This window comes from Sabethes cyaneus, chromosome 2 (genome assembly GCF_943734655.1).
Source record: "Sabethes cyaneus chromosome 2, idSabCyanKW18_F2, whole genome shotgun sequence".
NCBI lineage: Eukaryota > Metazoa > Arthropoda > Insecta > Diptera > Culicidae > Sabethes > Sabethes cyaneus.
The window spans coordinates 241,999,638-242,011,476 of NC_071354.1; positions in this window are offsets into that span (position 1 = coordinate 241,999,638).

Below are 11,839 nucleotides of genomic sequence, written 5' to 3' on the forward strand. Positions count from 1 at the left end.
TTTCCTCGATTAATGGGAGCACCTCCATTTTTAAGGAAAATACCCGATTTTGTCGAAACCTCTTATTTTCTTTTGCTTATATCTCCGGAAATATTAAGTTTAGAAAGACACTATTTTCACATTTTCAAAGGAAATCATCAGGGGATTTGGAAAAAGATATTATTTTTGAGCACCAGTACTGCCAAACATTTTTAAACTCAATTTGAAAATTAAATTTACATTTTTCTCTCGAAGAAGACAATTTTATCTCAAAAATTTCAACTTCATTATATTCCGCAAATTTTTTTTACATAAGAATCACCCATCGCCCCGAGGTATTCTTTGTCGATTCCGAGATACAGCGTTTTAAAGCAAGCAATTCCCCATTTTTAATGTAAAACTAAGACCAAAATAACTTTTTTTGAAGCAGTAATTCTCTACGCAATGTAAAATCGGAAAAGCATTTATACAAGTATATAAAAAGGTTTCTCTTAACATTGTTGCCAACTTTTCAGTTTCCCGTAAGATTAGTTACATTAATTAAGGGAATATTAGTCTCCTAGCAACAATGAACGCAATAAACAAGGAGGGTAAGAGCTCATGTCTATTAGCGAGACGAAAAACAGTTTACAAGGCTATGATCAAATAACTAACGTATATTTTACGCCTATTTGAAGTAACATTTCCTCATCTAGTGCTATAAATCAATTTTTGCTTTCTGACCGAAAACGAACAATCTGGCGAAATTTGGTTCAAATTCGTGAAGGTCGATTACACGGGGCTCGGTCACTTAGCGTGGAATGACCCTATTATATGTATTATTTACATCATTCTACATTAATTTTAGGAAAAAAAAAACATTGAAGTTGTGTACAAGACACGACCTTATGGTTGTCGTAGGACTACATTACTCGGGTACTTTTTCATTTCGACATATGTGACAATGAGAGATTCTCTTCGTGTCTCCTCTCTTCCGCTTTTTGCGCCGTAACTAATGCATTGAAAAGAAAATTTTCAAACATTTAGCTAGATAGTGACTCCGGCAACCGATTCATGCAAAGCTGACGCGTTAAAATGCATTGGTATGACCGTAAAAGCTTAGCCCACGTAAAACATAAAACCCACGCATAACCAACAGCCCCAGTGAAACCATTTTAATTAAACAATGCTTGATATTTTACAATTACTCCAAAGTTGTAACGGTGACCAGACATTATACAGAATGGCATTCGTCTTTAGGGACCATTCAATAATGACGTTCATTGCTTATGATGGGGAGGGGGTGTCAATTTTGTGACAGGTTGTGACTAGAAAGCCTTAGAGAGTCGCCATCTTGAATCGAAAATTCTAATCGAACAGAATCAGTTGTCGAAAGTAGAGTGACTATATACAGAGTGACGACAATGTCAAAATTGGAATGATAATTATCTGTCAGTGTCATTCCAATCGAGCAGACGACCTATCCAACGCGTATGCAGGAAAGAGAAAGAAAAACCTAGGATAAACCGCATTGCATACATTTGGGATGATTTGGCGCCACTCTGTATATAGTCACTCTAGTCGAAAGTAAGTCCAATCGAACAGGAGACTTGTCAAAACAGCGACTAGAGAGCCTTAAAAAGAGTAACGACTAGAGAGCCTGTTATAGATAGAGAGACGCCATCTCAAATCAAGAACATTTTTTGACTAGATTTTTCTAAATTTTTAATGGCTTTTATGAATTATTCAAAATAAAAGCTTCAGAGGAAGCTTCCTTGAGTATGTTATTATTATATGTAGCATCGAGAAACCCGAAATCTTTAATTTAAATCGCATGTTCTCAAAGGAATTAGCAATAACAGACAACAGCAGCATAACTATTTATGGTACTACCATTAACTGTGGTAAAATAATCATGAAAAGGAATTATATATCCAGATTTATTCCAAATGTCTGTTGATCACAGAATAATCTGTGCGTGCGGCAACACTGACAGACGTAGCTGCATTGTTGCTAAATTATTTGTTTCAGATGGCGACTCTCTAAGGCTCTCTAGTTGTGACAAAGGGGAGGAGGGGGTCTAGGCAAATGTGACATTCGTCGAAAAAAATTTTATTTTCATCGGAATTTGAAAATGAAACTGATTCTCTCCTACCTTTGCTTCACTCAAGAAGCGACTTGTTTCATTTGTTGAATAGAATCTTTCAAGCAAGCTTCAATTGAAACTGGTAATTGTTCCAGTTGACGGCACTTGAAAGTCAGACACAATTTGTCAATGTTAACTAGATAGACCACGCGTTACATTGAAGGATATATGCAAATCAATTACAGTTCACTTGCAATCAAAGTTTCTAGCCTTTTACTAAATATTTGATAAAAAAGTACAATGAACTCTAAAAGCTTTCGTCACGATGTAGTGAATCCTGCTTCGCCGACACAATCGGACAGAGGGGGGAGGAGGTGTCTAAAAAAGCAGACATTTGATGGACGTCATAATTGAATCGTCCCTTACGGCATTTGTATCATATGGCAACCGTCTGTATATATGGCTATCGGTCTGTAAAATCGGTCACATGCGATGGGCTGGGCACGTCGTGTGGATGTCGGACGACAGCCCGGTTTAAAAAGTTCTCAATAATGATCTGACTGGAACGAGACGGCGGGGCGCGCAGCGAGCTAGATGGATCGATCAAGTGGAAGGCGACCTGCGGACCCTACGCAGACTACGTGGCTGGCGAATTGCGGCCATGGACCGAGTGGAATGGAGACGACTTCTTCGTACAGCAGAGGAAACTACGGCCTGGAGCTGATTAAGTAAGTATATATGGCTAATGCGGTGTCGTCCCATACATAGATTTTGGCAATGTGCCCAGTAAATGAAGTTTATGTGCCAAATAGTTATCATTTATGTGCTCGCGAAAAATTTCCACATGGGGTTACGAACCTTCTTCGTCATACGTAAACACGATCCATACTTTATTGCGAGTTTTTATAAGAATTAATCCGGAAGTACTGAAGTTTTTGACACCAGATAAATCTGACACATCTTGCCTGTACATTTAGCCCGAAAAAATATTTCGGAGCTGACATTTCTCAGTGGAACAATTTTTCATGCAACAGCGGGAGTTCGTGTCATACGAAAACTCACTTCGTCATAAGTAAGATTTCTTTCGTTTATCATGGACAGATAGCAATTATTTACAAAAATCTATGCATGTATTCTTTGAGCCCTGTGCAAGAGCTTCCCAACTACTATAAAAAAAGTGGAAATAGTTTGAATCACAGCTCAAAATTTCAAGTAGTTACTCTTCATCATACTCAAACTCTCAAACTTCACAAATAGTGAAAAATCGTAATTTTCTAACATAAACTTTTCCTCGATAGCGAAGAGACAATCCATAAATATCAATACCAGGTTAGTTTGACTTTAATTCGCATCAAAATTGGTTATAATGTTGGGTTCTTGTCCATATGTCCTAGAAAGTAGACGAAGACCCGCCGTAGACGAACCCATCTAGCATTCTATTATTCATATGCATATGATTTTTATGTGTATTTCTGGGCGGATTGCGTTTATGTGTGGCCCATGATAATCATATGCAATTTCATATGGAAATTTATCATTAGTAATGTGCAGAATATTTTGAGTGTAGGCACAACAAACAATTAAATAAAATAAATTTCTTCAAAATAAATTTAGAATGCGAATGAGAAAAGACTGTTTTTTCATTCATCAGATGAATTTTTATATCTGAAAGGTGTCTATTGTAACTTTTCGATTTGAAAATGTCGATTTTACTCTTCTATACAAATTTTAACAGCCCTGATAAGGACGGATTGATTTTGCTTAGTGATAGCAGTGAAGCTTGCATGAGCCAGCCTAATTTATATTATACGGTTTAGGAATTTCAATTCAACTATTCCATGCGTTTTGACAGCGCTTACGAATAATTGACTTTGAAATGCTTTAGTTTTCATGAACTTAATTTTTCGATAATAGAGCAACCTTTATGTGTGCTTTCCGATCTGGAAAATTCGTTTATTCTTCAATGACAAACTTTATTAGCCCTAATAAGGACTGATTGGCCTGAAAAAAAGCAAAGCCTTAGGTCTTTAAGACTAGACCCTTCTTTATCGACAAACTTCGCAGCCGGTTATTAGAGTACAGGACAATTACGGGGCTAGTGCAACGATCGTACTGACTCTAGCTATAAAGTAACCAGATTTGTTTTTGAATGAATGCGGGACAGATTAAATGGCTTATTTGCTAAATCGGTTCGGTGGTAAAGATGGGATCATTTAGAAATTGGGCACTTCATAGAGGCGCTCTTTGTACACACTTAAAAAACTCAGCAAAATTTGCCGAGATTTGGACAGCCGAGCGTTCGGTGAAAATTTCAGTTTTGCAAATCGACGTTTACGGATCTTTACTAACGTTTGGCATCATAAAAAATTTTACCGAACGCTCGGCTGTCCAAATCTCAGCAAAATTTTGCTGACTTCGGCACTTTTTTTAAGTGTGTAAACAGTTCTGCTCGGTATATTTTTTTCGCAGTATCGCAGGTAAGATGGTTTCAAGATATTCACGTTCGAATTGAACTCTTGATCGTCAACTGCGGTTGAGGGTCATACGGAAGGTCAAGTGAAGGAAAATGAAGAAGAAAAGAAAAAGTAATGCAAAATTTTTATCCCAGTGCGCCACTAGGCCTCACGGGCAACTGATTCCTCAGGAGTTATTTAACTCGCGAGTAAGCTTAGCAGAAAGACGATGTGATTACGTGCGTGCGCGAGTGTGTGGGTAGCAGAATGTCTGCACATAGTACCGGCGGCTGTTTCTTTTGTGTCTGCGTGTGCGGCGTAAACGTTGAATGCTATGTATCTCCTACTCTTTCGCGTGTATGTAGGCATGGTTGACTTCTCGCTTGATTCGGAACATTGGACGAAACACGATACATGTGTCTGACTGATGATGAATAAGCATCAGAGAAGGCCGATTTCAGCCAAACGCTGTAGGGTTTGTAGCAGATTGGTTTTGGGATTAGATTGGTTTTGGGAATGGGTTCGTGATAAGAGGTCATGACTTGGCAAGGGATCTGTTTCATTGGTATCCGTGTGAAAACCACAGTTTTGTGACGGATAAGATTTCGGACATACACAGGGGTAGGTGCCTCACTAAGCGGATTATACCCTTCATTAAGTCCCATGATAGCCTGCGCAGTTTCAGCATGCATGCTTCAATGAACAATGGACTTCAGTTCATCTCAAAAGAGCTGATTGCACCAAATTGTCCCCGGGTTCGTGCAGTATTGATATACTGGGGGATAATGAAGCGAAAGCTGAAGATAAAGAGAACAGTCACCAGTGACATTGGTCAGATGAGGAGTTCGAGGTGCCGGCTGACCGGGACCTTGACTGGGGAGGATGTGCACCGGCTGACGAACGGTGTCAGCAGTAGGTTTTTTCATGCAATGTAATATAATTCTACCCTGCCGTGCAGCCGTACGACAGTTAGCCGGAAAATTAGCTTGTTCTTGTTCTTTAGCTATTTCGGGGCTTTGGCGATCATCTGCTTTCCGTTTTGCTTACGAAATTATCCTCCGAGGAGAGTCGCAGTTGAGAGACGTAAGGAGCATAATGGGCCGAGGCCCATCAAGGTCCAGTCAAAAGACCGCATCCAGCATCGCGCGATACTTCTGGTTGAAGGCGGCAACTTCCGGCAGGAACTTCCTTCTGTATGGCTTCCCGTCTACCGCAAGTTCCGAAGCAAAGAACAACGGCTTGGACATTCCCTTCCCGCAGACCGTCAGCCACAGAAGGACCTTCTTCGAGAACTTGATGTGGGAGATATAGGTATTGGACGTCATCGTTTACCTCTTTCGTGGGGGACGTAAAGTACCCGGTCGTTGCCGTTCAGCGTCAAGTATACTGAGAATATTCTTTCGTCTTTGTTTTAAGAAAAAATACTCGTAAAACTGTATTTGCAGCTGATAAAAAAAACATTCATTTAAAAACATTTTTAGGCTTATTTTCTACCGCAAATGTTGTTATTACGAATGATTTGTAATTAGTACGAGAACACATTCGTAGCGCATTTTGCACCAGTATCCATTAGATACACGGTTATTATCTGGCATCTGGCGTTATTATCTGTTCTGCCTGTTCTGTATTATTATTATTCAAGGCGTGGAACGATGAGGCCATCTTAGTCTCGGGTTTCCTCTTCAGCTTCTGTAGCACTTTACGGTCGCGTAGTACCGTCTGGTGGCCGGAACCAGATTCATAGGCATGTTCCCAATCAATTGATGCAATAATCTTCAAAATGAATTGTGAAATTACCAAATCAGAAACGTGCAAACTCGTTACCTCATTCACAGGGATATCTCGTATAAGACGATTTTAATTTCAAAATGTTGTCTTATATCGAATCATGATTTTATCGCCTTTCTAGTTTTGGAATATAGAATTCTGTATTGGGTGTTTAATTTTGTAATTTATTTGTCAATGACTGTTTGAACTTAATTTCTATACAAGTTTTATAGTTGTAATAATGAAAATAGTGATGTTGTACATACGCTAGGCTAGGATTTAAATAACGTTTGTATTGTAGAGTAAGGAGGGGTAAAAGTGCGATTCAATGATTTATCGGTGCAGATTCCGAGTAAATTGACTACATTGGCATGGATGGGTGACTACTTTGACAGCTTGAATCTAACGTAAACTCTGGTTGCTTACGAGGCATAGTTGCTGAGTTACGCGCAAATGTTATTTTAGGGCGGTTTTGAAGTAATTTTTCGTTATACGGCAAATACGATATCAACAGGAGGATTTTACTAGTAGAAAATTTGTAGCAGCGTTTTACATCATTCACATATCTGTTACGGTGAAAAGAATTTACAAAATATATTTCGCTTTTCCGTAATTTAACTTAAATCCGTCAAGCACCTAGCGGGGTAAAAGTGCGATTCACGGACGGGGCAAAAGTTGCGATACATGGACGAGACAAAAATGTATAGCTAATTATATACAGCTTTAGGCAGTATATTACAGATACTAGAAATGGGAGATCTGCGGAAAACTGTGTGCTCTACAGATGTTGGCCGAAGGAAAACAATGCTCCTCTGATGAAACCAAAAATCAAACGTTTGGAAAAGTTTCGATCTAACGGAGGCTGCAATACTCTAGCGCAAAATAGGAAAGGTGCAAATTGAGAATATTCCTTACCGAAACATAACGCAGATTGAAGATAATATGGTTTTGTTAGCTACTGTTATGCTAATTTCATGGATTCGAACTTCGCACTTTTACCCCGCGGTATTCGCACTTTTGCCCCGCTAGTGGGGTAAAAGTGCGAAACGGCACTTGATCAGAAGAAAGAAGAATTTATTTTGCAAAACACTATTGCCGCAAATGAATTATAGTTGAATGTGAAGACAATGAGTTACTGCGTCACTATAAAATATAATATGTTGTTGTGCTTCTTTATGCCTCACGAAAATTAATGACAACTTCAAACTTATGCCCCGCCCTACTCTATGGAATGCGAAACAAATAAGTTATAAGTATAAGCTCAACACTCTGCTGAAAGCAGCAATAAAACTGGTTAAGCTTTCGCTGCTTGACAGCCATCGCCACAATTTAAAAAAGCTTTTCACTTTTTTGGCAAAAGCTAAAGAAGTTCCCTAGCTTTGTTAACTTGAAAATATATCCGTGAGGAAAAAATTTTAAATTTTACTGACAGATCGTTCTGAACGATGTGGTTTATACCGATCAGAATAAAATATCCCATAGAAAATTTATTAAATTTTAAGCAATTTCGTTGGTTTGCAGCATGTGCGCATTAAATTTTATCGTGCATATTGGTATGATAGGTCGATAAAATCAGCGCGCCACTGAAATTTTGCAATTTTCGAAAACTGGTTGTTTTAACAAATTGAAAATATTCAGAGATTGACTAATCTCAATTTCTAGCAAAATCATTTTAGGTACTTCCTCTGACAGGAAAACTTTGCTTTGATGAATTTTTGTTTGCGAGCTAAACAAAATAATACTAGAATATGGCAATATGGCTTCGCATAAACAAATGATTTTGGTTTTGAACTTTGGTATTCTTCATAATAGCAGCAAAAAACTGTTTGGTCAGGGTGTTACCGTTTTAATAGCTCTATAAAACTAACAGCTTTATTGCGGTTTGACAAGTAGCCGCGATAAGATCAATTTTGAATGCTGCGCCATTTTGTATTGCTACGCCATACTTAAGGTAAGTTTATAAGAGACGTGGTGCAACCAACAAGTTTTAACATGGTAATATAAGCAACCACAATAAATTTGCTTTATTAACAGTTTTATTATGGTTTTATAGCTAGCTATAAGTGTATTTGGACTCGTATCCTCTTGGTATTGCGCAATACCACAATAAACCCAGAGGTAATGATTAAAACCGCAATAAAACCTTTATAAATTTCAAGTAAAACCAAGTGGCTTTAGAATTGTTACTTGGGTTATGTGTTGGCCCTGAAAAGGACCGATTGATTGATTATCATAACTACAGCTGGCTACATTATGTGCGTATATGTGACAAGGCCTTCCTCCTCGGTTAAATATTCGGTAACCAGACAATCCGCGAGTTACCCAAAACTGCGCGCGCCTACTGGATGAAACACCTTCCTCTATAGAGCTAAGTGCTTTGACCCTCAAAGACGCTGATTATCTAAACATTGCCACAAAGGAGAATTCGAACAAGTATCGATGAACGTGGGATGAGTTAACAACGATCCTGAAGCGGAAAATGCGCCAGAAGGAGGACTCAGATCGTGAAGGGCTAGAACAACTATTGCAGGTTAATGAGACACGCAAGTTCTATGAGAAGGTGAACCAATCTCGTAAAAGAAATACACCGAAGCCTGAGTTGTGTAGGGACGAGGAGAGAAACCTGACCATAATCGAGCGCGAGGTGGTTGATAGGTGAAAGCAGTTTTTCGATGGGCATCCCAATCAGCCACGTAGCCAGAGGGACAGGGTGGCTGGTGACTCTTTGGCTACGGGGCTGATCTCAATGGCGATATAGGAGGAGGAGTGCCTGCAAACGGTAGTAGCGCCCCGGCTCCCGATCTCGAAAAGATCTGGCAAGAAATCGGTCAGAAATAGCAGTCAGCAAAATAATAGAATCATCGGAAAGGACTGACTTTCGGCAGAACTCTACAAAAATAGCAAAGAACCACTATAAACAACACTACATTAGATAATTTCCAGGATTTGGAAGGAGGAAAAACTATCGGAAAAGTGGATAGAAGATGTGTTTTGACCCATCTATAAAAAGGACGATCGGCAATAGAGCTGTAATTACCGCGGCATTGACCAACGTCGCAGATAATGCACGAAAACGGTTTTCTACTCTGCAATGAGTGATTTTGAATCGGGTATCGAAACGAGAGGGACGACCTTCGAATAAAATAACCAACCCTTTCTAAGCCCTCACATTCGACCTTGACATCATTACTAGAAACCTAGGGAGGACGGAGGCGATCTACGCCAGACTAAAAATGAAGGCTAGGAGGATTGCGTTGGCGGAGTACAAATGGAAAGCGCAGAATGGCGAAGGCTGCAGGCACTACATGGAGAGATTCCCATCGGGCACCTGAGGAGATGATGAGAGGTTATGATGGGCCGGTCACATCGCAGGGATGCCGGATGTCTGTGTAGAGCAGTCTGTTCTTTTCAAGAACCTCACCGGCACCAGGACTAGAGGGGCTTAGCGGGCTACATGGCCACCCCGTTCTCGTTTTAACAAACAGACTGACATGAGCGTCTCTCTCGGAATTCCTTTCTTATTATTTCATGCACTGTGTCGAGTTTTTGTGATTATGTATTTGGCAACAAGGTGATACCGATCGCTCGCGAGGCCCGCACTGTTACTCACGTGTGTCAGCGAGATTGTACACGGCTTACAGCCTAGTGTGCCATTCATGCTCGCATACTGTTGGCAGCTCACGAGCTGTTGGCTTCGTGAGCGGGTTTGACAGAACGACGTTACGAGGTTGTGCGTTCGCGAGTGTGTAGGTAACAGACAGTATGCACACAGCACAAGCAGTTAATTGTCGTATGTTTGCGTATTTTGGAAGATTATATTCAGTACAAATCGAAATAGTTCGCAGAAAAAAATATTCTCATAATTCTCATTATGGCCGGAGTGGCTCTTGCCGTATCAAGAATTCCTCTCCATACTCGTCGCCAATTCGTGGCGCGTTTTGGCACACGCAAGTCGGCTTCAACCTGGTCGAGCCATCTAGCACGGTAATCCCGGCTATTCCTGGTCCCAGTGAGGTTCTTGAAGAGAACGGATTTCACTGCACAGCCGTCCGGCATTCTTGCGAAGTGGCCGGCCCACCGTGTTCTCCCAACTTTCGCCAGGTGTACGTAGACCCAACCTGCATCATATTGTCAGAAAGGGACGATCCAATCTACTAAGTGTTTTGACCAGAGTGAAATTAATTTGCAAACCTAGAAAAATTTGACAGATTGTCGCTATTGAACAAAATAATTGACACAGCTAGTAGCTATACAGCTACTCATCATAGCTCGTACTTGATTGGTAAGATACTGGAAGATAATTAGCCTGCCAGTTGGCCACGAATTACGACGCAGGTCTAATAATCCAGTCGTCATGTACTCGAATCTCGATTATGAGAGGCCGCTAGAATAATTTCGACCGTAGTATTATCAATTGTACTATACGCCACTAAATTGTTAATTGTTTGTTTAACAAAAAATTAGATCAAATTTCGAAAAAGGATTCCATCGGTAGGGAGCCATCGATTGCCGCAAACAAATGCTACCCTCGACAGGTTTGATTTATTGATTTCTGGGGAAAAGTCTCTTCATGGTCAATACCCTTTTTCCAGCGCTGCTATTCTGGCTGCTAATGAGTTTGCGAATCTGATAAAAAAAAACTGACGTTGCAAAGCGTCATTCCTTCTCACAATTGGCCATGCATGTGATGCGTGCGTGTGTGTACGAACCGAGCACTACTGATAAGCACTCTACTATCATCTGTTATCATGTGTCATCTATTATTTGAAATGCGTTGTGATTACCTTGGCACCTCATTATCGTTGTAGAACAGTTGCATTGTGCAAATAAGCGCGTTTATTTCGAAAACATGACAATAGCGACTGACGGAATCTTTGAAGATGATTAGGAAATTTCTGCTCAAACATTCGCGAGGTTTGCACTATGATAATTTTTTACCATTTTTTGGCATTGGAATAATTTTATTGAACATAATTTCATGACACATGAGATCTGTAACCCTTCAAATGCAGATACGGCGATGACGTTTTTTACGATTAATTTCACTTGAAAAAGTAAATATTTTCGATCAAACTAAGTCATATTTATGAACCTCTAAATCAACACGCAGGGACGTCAGTCGAGAGATGCGAAATTGCTAATTTCTTGCGCATATTTGGCCGAAAATTTTCGCGATAAGCTTCGACAGCTATTTTCATCTTGTTGGCAGTCCAAACGAGGTGTCAACCGAGAGCAAACAAAGCTGTGATTATCATTTTATTGCCAAGTGCACAATTTTCATCGACACTGTCAACATGTTTATGATTGCTGTGTGATAAAATAGGTAGGTACTTGCTTTGGTGCCGAGAAGGTGCCAAAGAGGCTGTTGCCTGCCTGCCGGTTGCCAGGCCAGAAAGTCGATCGCCGATCCTAATAATGGGACGACCGACGATTGATCGCATTTGATTGGCTGACGTGTATGGGGTGTGTTTCGATATACAATTATCGCCATCCTCGGCGTTTATTGGCCACATTATGCAGATTCGTGTGTCAAATTTTTGATACAATCGCATTGTCTGGCGGTGATGCAAGTATC